Below are 12,460 nucleotides of genomic sequence, written 5' to 3'. Positions count from 1 at the left end.
AGGACCAGTGACAGATGAGGAAAGAAAGGCTATGGGATCTGCTCTGTATTTATGTGACAGCCCACGGTTCATCTGCTTTTGTGTCAGCCAGGAGTAGCCAGGAGGCATGAACGGCCGTGAAACTCATCTCCCTCAGCTCCATTCTGTCAGAGCTGATGATGCAGCTCGTGGCCCAGCAGCCACAGGGTCCAAGGACAAACGCTTCAGGACAGGGAGGAAAAGAGGATGAAATTCGACAGTTTATGTGCACAATTTCAGCTTCGAATTCTCACTTTTGCTTACTGTAGGGACAACGTGTGATTATGCAAAAATGTAAAACCCTCACTGGCACCCTTCAACACTGTCAGGAGATGGCATTTGTGCAGTCCTACGCTGTCACCACGATAGAGAAAGGCAAGAATCACAGGGTGATGGTGAGATTCCCTCAGCAGCAATCACTGCCTGAGGCAGTGGAGGAGCCAGGGACACAGCGTCTTGGGCAAAGGGAAATGCTGCTTTGCATGATGTCCACATGCCACACCACCCCAAGTCCTGTGATCCCTGGGCTAACGAGGTTACATCTTGAAATATTTAAACAGAACGTAACCATACTATTTCGCAGAGAAAAATGCAGAGGGGTTTGGGTAAAGCTCTGGGCTGTTTGGTGTCATCTAACTCTGCTGTTCTTCAAGTCAAGAGGTGAAGTCCCCATGGACCTCTAGGACCAGCCACACATCTGTTCTAGTCCTTCCTTTTGGTTTTACCAGATATGTAACCCACATCATTCACTCTCGGCAAGCACAATTCAGAATACCACAGCTAAACAGTTATTCACCTAGCTGATTTGTGACCATAAGATGCTTTCTTCTCAGATCCCACGTGGGAAGCTCTAAGGAAGCCATTTGATTTCATGAAGGCAGAAGGGCTCAAAATACAGCGAGAGAAGATGCTTTAATAAAATCCACTCACACCAACACATCAAATACAGAGTGTTGAAAATTGGGAAATGTATTTCTAACATGGCAAGCCAGATGATTTAATTACGAGGTCTACTTTGAAGCTGACGGCTATTACTGCTCAACTAATTCCAGGATGCACTTGCAAAAGAATCTTCACCATTTCAGGTTTGTAACAAGAGGTAGTCTTCTCTTGGATTTAACTATCAGGTTTACCGTAGTAGTACAACAGGAATCCACACACAATTAAGCCTTTGTGAGAAGATGACTTCCCCTGCACACCTGCTCATTAAGAAGCTGGAATGGAAAATGTCTTCTCCATATTTATTTTTCCCTCCAGTGAAGAACAAACACTCAAAAGATACTGTTAACATAATGAAATCAGTATTGCATATTTATTTTACTGCAGGAGGTTTTGTAATGACTGCATTTGAAGAGCATTTGGAGGGAAGCTGAAGAAATAAGATATGGATTCCTCTGAAAAGGCAGATGCAGGCATATCACACCACTTTGAACAATTTCTGTACAATGCGGAAAAAATTGCTTTTTCCACATGGCTTGCCAGTCTAGTTTCTTAAGGAGAAATATTAAAATATTGTGAGTATGGTTTGCATAGAAGTGCCAAGTGGAGTAATAAAAGGCTGAGTTTTGGAAAATTTCTAACTATCGTTCAGACACGTATGAGAATGTAAGGCAGTTTTTTTCTTCCTCTACTTGCAAAAAGTCCTTGAAGTTATTATTCACTTAAAGCAGTAAACAAAAATTAAGCCACTGTTTAAGGGCAGCTTCAATCTGCCCTACAATTCTGAGCAGATTTAACTTAACCTCATCTTGACGTTCGGTCACAGAGGTAGCAGAGAAGTCACTGCTTATCTCTGACACTGTGAAATGCAGAAAGTATTTTTCTGGAAAAGAGCAGTGTTTTGTTCTGAAGTACATGTTTATTTTTAAGTGCCGTGGATTGATATTTTTGCAGCCAAGAAGCATTTAAATGAAATTCAGGCGCACAGGGATTAACTAGGTGAGCAGAAATACATGATGCAATTCCTTTTGGACTACAAACTGTCCGCAGTTCATGAGATGTTAACAGGTACAACTGCACACCACGCAGCCTACAGCCAGAGGGATGGAACTGGAGTGTTTTGGTTGCTGCTGGCTGGCAGCATACTCCACAGCCAACAGAAGGGCTAAAAAGGAGGCAGGGAGAAGCTGGTAGCACAGTGTTACCTTGAAGCATACGCTCCCTAAGGTCTCAGTATTTTGTGGGGGTACTCTCCCTACAGCTCTAGGATGTACAGTGTCATTGCTTTCCCCTGCATCTTGTGTTGTATCAGTATACTCACCAGAGTCACTCTATCAGCTGAGAGGATCGTGGTCTTTTGATGGGAAAGTGAGTTAGATAAGGAATATAGCATTAATTTTCTGCTTCACTTTTACCATCTAGCCTCAAAAACCAACAGATCAAAAAAAAAAAAAAAAAACAAACCACCAATCCCTTAAGCCAGATGCAAGCACAGGAGACCACAGGGAATGGAAGAGAATGTTAAAGGAGATGGCAATGATCTGAACAAGAACTGTCAGTAAGGAAAATACAGCTCTGTAAAAGAGCGCACAACCCATCTCTGTGCGTGCCATTACTCATGTAGAACATGGTATGCAGCACTGTAATTCATAACGCCACAGCAATAAAGGCCCCATTCAGTCTGACTGCCTCTACTCCTAACAACAGACGATCCTCCAAGAAGCCTCTGAAATAACTCCAGTCCTCTCAGTCATGCAGCACTGCTCACTCAGTTATGTTACACGAGCTTTCACATCTTGGAGAAGACGAACTTTTAATGTGTACCACCAGATGCCCAATACTCTTGCTCATTTTGTGACAGACTGCCCTGAAGCCACTCTTTGTGTTTATGTGATTTACATATGTGGGTACATACCCAGAATAGATTACATCTGCCAAAGCATACTGCCTTCAGATGAAAATCTCTTTATTTAACTGTATTTGCTTTATTCTTTTTTGAGAAGCTCACATCTTGTTTTCTTTGACAGTTCCATTATAATTAACCATTAGCATCCACAGGAAATGCCAACATTAAAAATCAGCAAGTACTTTTTGGAAATAATTTATGCAAGCCATCTCAATTTTAAAATATTTATCCTCATTTTACTGTTTTGATGTAGTGAATGACTAATAAGAAAATAAAATAAAACTGAAGGGTCTTTATTATTATTATCACTGCTGTTATTAAAAGTTACTCTAGTTTTTAGAGAAATTTGAGAATGTTCGATTCAAAGTTTTCAGGCAAATCGTAAACATTTTCTTATTGCTGCAGAGCTCCCAACACGGTAGGTCTATATTAACTGTAAACAGCAGAAGCCCCCTAGTCAAAGGAAAAGTCAGTTTGTCACTCAGTATCCCTAACATATTATAAAGCAACCATAGAAGACATAGCCATCATGAAACCTTCTTGAGCATTTGCACATGCTCAAAATACAACATGCAATCAAGACCCAAGGCAGGAACATGTGTCTTTTAAATTATTTCTTACTGTCATGTTACAGCACTCACCATTTCAAGCACTCAAGTTCTTTGTATCCTCACAAAATAGAAATGAAACACTCAGGGCTATGATGATGAACATTTGGGAGAACTCTCCAAGGAACTTCTGATACACTCCCACTCAAGTACTGGAACATTTGGGCAGCAGAGACTTTGGCACCTCGGAGTAGCTAACACAAAACACTTAGGCTCATGTGTACAACATCTATAAAGAGGATTTCCCACACATTCTGTGGAAGACCTACTTGCCAACACCAGACACAAAACTCCTGCAACCTCTCAACAACCTTCAAGTGCAAAGATACCTCCTGTCATCCCAATCACCACCCCCAAATATCTGTTTAAGTAGCTTGCTTTTAATTTTATGCAGTTGCCAGCATACCCTGAGCTGTTCTCTTTACCATCAAAGAAATGCTGACCCAACAATGCAGTTCCATACATATTGGCTTTCCCCCTCCCCTCTCAACAGGGAGGTTAGCAGCCCACTATGTGAACAAATGGGCCATTTTGAATTGCCAGAACTTCAGTATGTTTATCAGTAAAGCAGGGGTAAAAAAGTTACTTAATTACTTTTCTTTAGAAGGCTATACCCCCAGACTTTTACCAACTTCTCAGCACAACTGACAAACATTTTAAGAAGTCTAAAACACATTTATCATAAATCTTTAAACTAGGAAAGATCTAGACCTTACTGTAACCTGGTAGATTTCTGGCAGGTCTTTCAATATCAGCCTACTTGCCCAAAGTCACTCTGACTACAGAGAAATTTTGAGATAGAGGAAATTCTTGTTCTCTTTTACATCATACTCTGAGTTCTCCACATTCTTAAGAACTTTAACAAAATAGGACTGGATAATTCCCATATCACAGATATTAATGGAGTCTCGTATGAAAGTTCCTTTCATAGTTAGAAGACAAATGGATTTCCATGTTAGTTGAGGTGACTTTGGTAGGACATCCAGATATAATAGTCCACTTTTTGTTTTATCCTGGCCCTTTCCAAGTTAATTTTTTGTTAACATTCTGCCTACAACAGCACAAAAGCTGCAATTCAAAAAGAAGAAAAAAAAGCTCAATCTTTGCCCTTCTTTCACACCTCAAGATAAGAATGAGTTGTTATCACAGTGTAAAATACCCAGTTATTTCAATGAAAAGAATAGGACAGTCTCAAATGGTGATAATTGAAGCTATATGAGGAAAGATCCCAAGGTGAGAGGAAGAAGCAGAAATCCTGTTTGACCCAGCTGCCCTTCCAGTGATCCCTCCTGAAGACCTTTCACACAACAGAGAACAAATCCATGATCTTCCTAACAAGAAGCAGCCAACCTCCTGGAAACACTTACACCTTTAAGTGTAATAAAGCTTCAAAGCAATAGTCTAAATTGAAAGGCAGGGAACACAGCCATAAGCACAAGATTTCATTCAAATCTGTGAACTTCAACTGTTTAAGGAGCTAATGGAAATGTGAAATGACTGGTGAAAATATTTAGCGCTAACTGACAGTTTGCTAAAAAGACTATCACACTCTTTGGATTTAGATGTCGTCTAAGGATTTGTCATAACTTGATTTTAAGCTAAATATCCAACGTGAACTGAAGCTAAAACTAGATTGCTGCTCCTCTGAAGTTAGATTTTTTCAAACTGTGTCAATTTGAAACAAAAGATGAAAGAAAAGTGGGTTATCAGCCTACTAATGTGCCTCTTCACAGATGCAAAAGGGACAGGAAAACAAGCAAGAATTACATACTTCACCCTAAATAACAGTCACTGGTGAAGTATTACAGAATGGATTTTAAGACATAAGCCCGTATAAAATCAAAGTCTGAGACTGGTGCTCTAGTGGGATATCACATCACAGAAAAAAGGAGATAAGTATGGGACACAACAAATCCTGAATACCATCAAATCGGATGCCCAGAGATGGCAGGCATTTGATGCCAGCCAAGTTCTGGTGGCTTTTGCAGCATAAGAAAGTGCAACAAAGCAAAGGATGAAACAGTCTCCCTCAGAGTCACACAGCTCCAAAGCACAGGGCAGGACCAATCAGCTGCACTAGAGCCAACAACAGCATGGACAGCTGCCAGGTTCGGCAGCACCACTTAGAGCAAGACACAGCACAAACATGCTCAGCGGAACAGTTCCCAAGACCAGAGATTGTCACTTCACTCAGAAGTGAAAGAAAAACAAGCTATCTCAGAGCCCTGAGATAAACTGGCACCCTGCAGGTGAGCACAAGCAGAGGAAGTGCCATGACCTTCTGGGCCTCTCTGACTGTTTACCATCAGTGGTGCAGATGAGATAGCACATGGAGTGGCTGGTGTCAACACAAGTAATAACCACAAAGGTCACCGTCACACTGTGCTTAAGGACCTTTCTTTGTGGGTTTCACCTCTCGAAATCTAGCCCAAATCGCTGTCTGCTCTGCTCAGCCTGCAGCTTACCCAGGGCATGAATGCCCTGACCCAGCAGTGGCCTCAGGAGCCCCACGGGCTGTTGACCTGGCACATAGCTAAGCTGCTCAGCATCACCCCAATCCATTGGGATCCATCAGGACAGCCCGGCAACCCTTTGGACTACACAGCCAGCAACTCAGGCCCTGAGGGTCATCTGAGGCCAGGCTCTGGGATGCTGAGAGTACAAACAACGTGCTCAAACTGGCCCCACTGCTCCCAGGCACAGGGAATAAACCCAGTGCGTTTTCCCACTACAGCTTTGCTAGAAAGCTACGCACACAATGACTGACACAAACATAACTTACCAATTCACTGTAGAGAGAATTATCATCTGCAAACCTCTCAAGATCTAAGGTGTCAACAACTATCAGAAGTACAAAGAGCATAAGAAATGCTAAAATGAAAAACTTTTAATGAGAGCGGTTGTATTTTTTGCATGTGTGCATATACTTTCTTCCCTCTCTCCACAAATGTAATATGGATTGCCTCTTCACAAATCAAACATCTCCTTGACACATATTTCTGGTCAGCAATTCTCCCCACAAAGGCCAGAAAGTCAGTGTGCAGAGGTAAAAGTAATGCTTTCTTCCACTAACTCTGCGTGTGTAGGTGTTTTCTCCTCTAGGTTCCAAACACAAAAAATACTTTATACATGAGGTAAAATGATGACACAACATTAACCAAACCACCACAAAGAAGAAAACAAAAGACAAGAAGGTGTGTTTAGTAGATACCAGTGAGCAAAAGGGACCAGTAGAAGCAGACTGTTCACATAAAACCAACGCAGAGGAGAAATAAAATTGAACTGTTTCAGTTTGTGTCCTGTCATACAACATGCTCCATTCAGGGAATGATCCCTATACACAAAAGCTAGCAGAATCGTAAAGCTTCTGGGTCTCTGAAGAGCTGATGTTGCAAGACAAAGCTAGCAAACAGAGGAAGCTGAAATAACCACATTAACAGGAGAGAATTAACATCATGAAAACACAATATATTAAGTATTTTATAACAGTACAACTAACAGAAGTTTTGGTGTTTCATTTTTTTTCCCTCTCCCTATGCACTTTCAGCTGCATTATAAAGTTGTGGTTAAAGACTAAAATTAAACATTAGCTCTTTCTCCATATTGAAAATACTCATAAAGGAAGTCGTAGTTTAATTTGAGATAAGGTCAAAAAAAAAATAGCACCACAACATTAGCTGTTTCGTAAGCAACTGAGCCAGCAAAATCCAGTTTCCTAGGAATGTGTGTGTCAAAGTGGTAGGAAGAGTTCAAGGCTGCAGCCGCTCCTTCTGCAAGGATCTCTCCATCTGCTCAGGCTGCCTGCTGTCAGCCCACTGCTGGGTTTATTGGAGATAAGCTTCTACCTCTCTTGTAAATGCAACTGGAATTAGTCAAGAGGTTTAGAAGTTATTAAGAGCTAGAGTGAAAGACAGACATTCACAGAGGGAGTTGCACATAATCTCTATTTTCTTAGAAAGCCTGGCTAATATACACACTGACTGCAAATAGCTCAGTCTTGAATTTTCACTTGCTGTTACAAGATCACACTAGAGATGTAAGTCTGGCCACCCAGATTGCAGGGCACTGCTGTAATTCCATCTGGATGCATGATTTTCTCAACACAGGCTTAGAGAAATGATGGAAAACTCCTTTGTTAAGAAGCAATAGAAGAACAAAACAGACTTGAATAACCTGTATTTTTCTTTCGTGAAATACGAATGTTATCGGAGGCCCATAAAAACACAACTGCCTTAAGCAATACAGATATGAACAAACTTCATAGCAGCGTAACCAAGCTCAGAGAGTACTGCATTTGTTTCATTGCTTCCTAGAAGCTATATACACAAACAAGCTCAAAGGTAGGTTGGCTCAGGTAGGGTTCAGTTTTCTGCCCTCTACATGCAGCAGAGTAGTTACGAAGGAGACTTGGCATTTGGCACATCAACAGCCTGCAAAGGGCAGAGACTGCTCCCAGTCAGGAGAACCATAGCTTGGTTATCAGGAGAGGATGCACCTCAAGGGCAAGGTGCTGAGAAAGAGAAAAGCACCAGAAATCAGGGCAAGGAGTGCTTCAGGAAAGCTACTGTGGGTGAGACACACATTTGGCTCCGTCAGCAGTTCTGCCAGATCAGCCCCCTTACAGATATTGCTTGGAGAAATTAGAGGGTAAAAATATTTTATACTTATTATAAAGTAATATATCACAGCTATATGTGTAACTATAGAAAAAGAGATTAGTATCTGGAAAATTAAGAAACCTACACATTTCTGTGTTGATCTTCACCAGCAATGAGACATGAAGCAGACTATCTGGTGAACAGCAACAACAGAAATAGAAAGCAAAAGAAGTTGATTGTGCAACAGATTGCAGAAGGGCCATAATGGACTGTTGCTTTAATATAGTTTCCCAAATTAGTTTCCCAGATTCCTATTTATATTCCCCACTAGCTAAAAACCTCAGGAGTCCTCCACAAAGGAGGATGTGTTCAACAGTTACCAGGTAGCATTTAATTCCATTTACAGGGCTGGAGCAAAGATGAAGGCAGGTTGAGCTGAAGATGTGATCAATTTTACAGATTGCATGAGTTCATGGTGGAGTTTTATGATAGTGGGGAATAACTACAGTACTCTGGAAACTGGACCAGTTAAATTTCCAAATTAAATTCTAAAGTAAATACAAATACTCCAAAGATTTGGAAACTAGATGCTCAGAAGAAAAGTTTTGACCAATGCAAGGAATACTGAGCACTTGTACACAGCTAAAGAATTTGTGACTGAGCACACAAAGTCAGGATCTTATTTTTCAGATGGTCTTCAAGGCCCATCTTCACTCTTAAGTATTTCAGATGATCCTTTGGATGTTATGTGGTAGAAAAAAGAACCATAGAACCATTTGATTTGGAAGGGACTTTTAAAGGTCATCTAGTACAACTCCCCTGCAGTGAACAGGGACACCTACAGCTCGATCAGGTGCTCAGAGCCCCATCCAGCCTGACCTTGGGTGTTTCCAAGGGTGGGGCACCCATCACATCAAAGGCTGCACTACATAAGCGTTAGTCCACCTATTGCTAAGTTGTTTCCACTTGGTATCAACAGGGTGCAGTTTCATCAAACTGACACAGCAGTACCCGGAAGACAACACAGCCAAGTCTTCCCATGTAAGAAACCATTGCCCACTTGCCATTCTCTGGATGCAGAGATGGAAGTGATCCTATAGAAAGAAGATGCCATTGTCTTGTCAAAACTAGAACTATCTGATGAAAGTTTTATTTCTCACAGTAAGTAAGTAACAAGTACCAGGAATTATTCCACTTTCTCTGTTCATTTTTTTCTCCCACAGCAATTTGAGGAAGGTCACTTACACATCATCACTGTAAATATCACCACCAGCATGCAGTCAAGGTATTTGAAAATCAGCTTTCTACAAGCACTCTCAGCTCCAGTATTCAGCGACTTCACAAGCAGGAAATCTGTGTTTCCAATTGTATTTGAAGCATACAGATTATGAAATAGAAAGTTATTCCCACTCCTTTGCAACATGCAACCAGAGAAGCAACTGTGCTTTGAACAGCTTACCTCAGCCATCAGAACTGGAAAAGAAATAAAAATGATCATCATAATCTTTTTGCCTGATCTCCTTCAAAAGGTCAGTGAAATACGAACATTACAAGCTCCTTTCTGCAGAGGAAAATAACTACCTTGTAAAAAGAACAGCTGACCACAGCCTAAGCTGGGCATAGCAGAATTACCAAACCCAGCTGAGTGGTGTGTTGGTGTGTAACTGCTTTCCTTTTTTTTTTGTGACTCAAGATATAAGAAAAGGCATCCAGTTAAATGCAAATCTTCTGGTCAAGCCACAGCCTATTGACACAGCTGCCTATCAATACTACTCCACGGGAAACACAAGAAGAAATGCAACGCATTCTGATTTCCCTGTACACCCATTCTCTAGGAGAGAGAGGGTCTACGCAAACAGACCAAACTGCAAGATGATCCAAGCTGTTGTTTTTTTCCCTACATCAGCACCGGGAGGGCAAACAACAGCTCTCTGCCAGCCTATGAGAGCACTCTTGTAAATACAGCAGATACACTAAGGCCATTCATACCCCCCACCCCTCCTCCCCGTCTGGCACCGTGGCCAAAACTCATGGTTAGGATAGCAGCCTTGTCCTTTGGCTTAACTGAAAGAAAAGTTGTCACAAGTTATTTGAGGGAAAAAAAAAAATACACCCCCCAAAAAAATGGGACAAAGACATGGAATGTAACACTGGAAAAAGCACTAGCAATAAAAACAGTTCATTATGATATCTTTTTCCGCAAATTATTGCCTTAAAATACCAAGCTATGCAGATTCCAGATTGTAAGTAAAGATAGCTCACGGTATTCAAAGATAACTCAATACTGATTGAAGATAACTCACAATGCTGTGCTTCAAGGGCAAAACTCTACAATAACAGCTTGTAGATGATAAACACATGATTTGGTCTAGCAGTTCCTAGAACAGGAACAAAGAACATTTGGAAAGGACAAAAATTAACCCTTGGTTTTACCCAAAGAATGTCTCAATTGAAGGAGTTGCATCACACTGAAACACCGCACTCTTATTTCAAGCACAGATGGCTTCTCCCTGTCACGAGCAGTATTCCAATCACACAAGAGGATAATGAAACTTGATGTCCAAGAAAAGGAGGGGAGGAGGGATAAAACTTCTTCCCAAGGAAAAAATAAATAAATGCTATATTTTACAAGTAACTCCTAAGCAAAAGTAAACATTTTTTTTCCCCTCCTCCTAATTCTTCTCATTTAATCTTATTTTAGGTATGTAACAAACTTCAATTTGGGTCATTTTCCCTCACCACAGGTCAGTTATCCAACTTCTACAATTATACAAGTTGTCCTCCTTTGCCACAAAGATCCCTTGAGGTACGAGCACTTTGTTTAAGGCACCAATCTGCCCCGGACATCCCCACGCAGCCTCCTTCCTCCACCACACCCTCTCGCTAGATCTCAGGTCCACAAGCAAAACACACAGAGGCAATGAGCAAGGCTAGCAACCACGAGCTGTAATGCCAAGCAACTGGAACTGATGTCATTTCCAGTAGCACTCTGCCCAAAGAACGTCGCCACTTCAGCTGCAGCCTCTTCTAGGTCAGCACTGATAAGCTGATGTGAAATGAAGCAATCCCATTTCACAACATAAACAGTTGTTTGGCCGCGCTGTGAACGATATAAACATATGGATCTATTTATAAACCATTCTTCCCACTTATTGCGGAACACAGCATGACTTGTTCCAGGGTAGAAATAACAGTATTTCCAAGAACAGAGAGAAATTTGGGCAGCCTACATCTTCTCCCTCAGCCTGCCCTACCGGCGCTCCCTGTTTAGAAGCCATAGAAACAAAGTGACACAGAGCTGCTACTTCAAGAAGACACCCTTGGTTTCAAGGAGAGAGCAACCTTGTTATCACGCACGTGGCTTCTGACACTTCAAAAGGAAAGAAAAAAAATCAACCCTAACAATGGCAGCACCTCTTAATTGCAGCGAACGAAACTAAAATAAGGGAGAAAACATCTCCAGCTCCCAGTTCTTCACCCTGTCACCCGAACAAATCCGTTTCTCTCCCTGAACTACACCGTGCGTTGCTGAGAACGGACTGCCGGATGGAGGACGAGCTCCTGGGTGTAAACCGCAGGACAGCGGGCGCACAACTCCCAGGAACCGCTCTCCTCCCCTCACCGCGACACCCGCTGGAGGCTGAACCGCGGGCAGCGGCTCCACCGGTGCGCACCCATCCGCCCCTCGGGCGGCTCCGGCCCCAGCGGCGCAGCGCTCGGTACCCCCCCACGCCGCCGGGCGGCACACGGCAACGGGATCTCAGCACCGCGCGCCCAGGGAGGCCGAGACCAGCGGCTGTCAACCGGCACCGGAGGACCCGCGGGGCCCTTATGTAAAGGATTCCGGGCACCCTGCGTCCACCCGCTGTGAGGACACCCTTTCACCTCCCCCGAGATCCTCAGCAGAGCCTCCCAGCAGCACCCCTCCTCCCGCCACCACCCCTCCCGCCGCTGCCGCCCCGCAGCTCCCTGCCGCCGCCTTACCGCTCCGCTTCAGCCCTGCCGGGAAGGTTGCGAAGGTGCGCGGCGCTACCCGGTGGAACTGCGGCCGGGCGCCGCCGCCCTACGCATGGTCTCCCCCCACCGGCAACCACCGACCGAAGTGCGCGCGGCCAGCGCCGCTCGCGGGCTTTTCCCCAGGGCCGGCGGCGGCGGAGGGTGGGGTGAGGGCGCGCGGGGGCGGACGCGCCCACAGCTACGCGAGCGCCATTAACCGCCGCTGTGCCGCCGCCGCTCGCTTTGAAGCGGCCGCGCCGCGCTGCGCTGCACCGCGCCAGGCGTTGTGGCGCCCCCTTGTGGCCGCGAGCAGTGCGGGGATGCCGGGCTTTCCCGCTTGGCAGCCGCGTCGCTCCAAGCAGCGGCCGGGTGTGTCGCGCCGCGCCGCGCCGCTC

General features: G+C 43.8%; 1 protein-coding gene across 4 annotated transcripts in view; it reads right to left on the bottom strand.

The window, feature by feature from the left end:
- The window catches only part of RNF144A (ring finger protein 144A), a 63,352-nt gene extending 51,145 nt beyond the window's left edge, over positions 1-12,207 (bottom strand). For all 4 annotated transcript variants that reach the window (XM_040697953.2, XM_025149181.3, XM_040697955.2 and 1 more), the window contains exon 1: positions 12,054-12,207. The gene's annotated coding sequence lies outside the window, so the exon portion shown is untranslated. The remainder of the gene's footprint in view (positions 1-12,053) is intronic.
- Positions 12,208-12,460: the final 253 nt, after the last annotated feature.

Source organism: Gallus gallus, chromosome 3, assembly GCF_016699485.2.
Source record: "Gallus gallus isolate bGalGal1 chromosome 3, bGalGal1.mat.broiler.GRCg7b, whole genome shotgun sequence".
Taxonomy (NCBI): Eukaryota; Metazoa; Chordata; class Aves; order Galliformes; family Phasianidae; genus Gallus; species Gallus gallus.
This window is presented reverse-complemented; position numbering and strand designations above follow the sequence as displayed.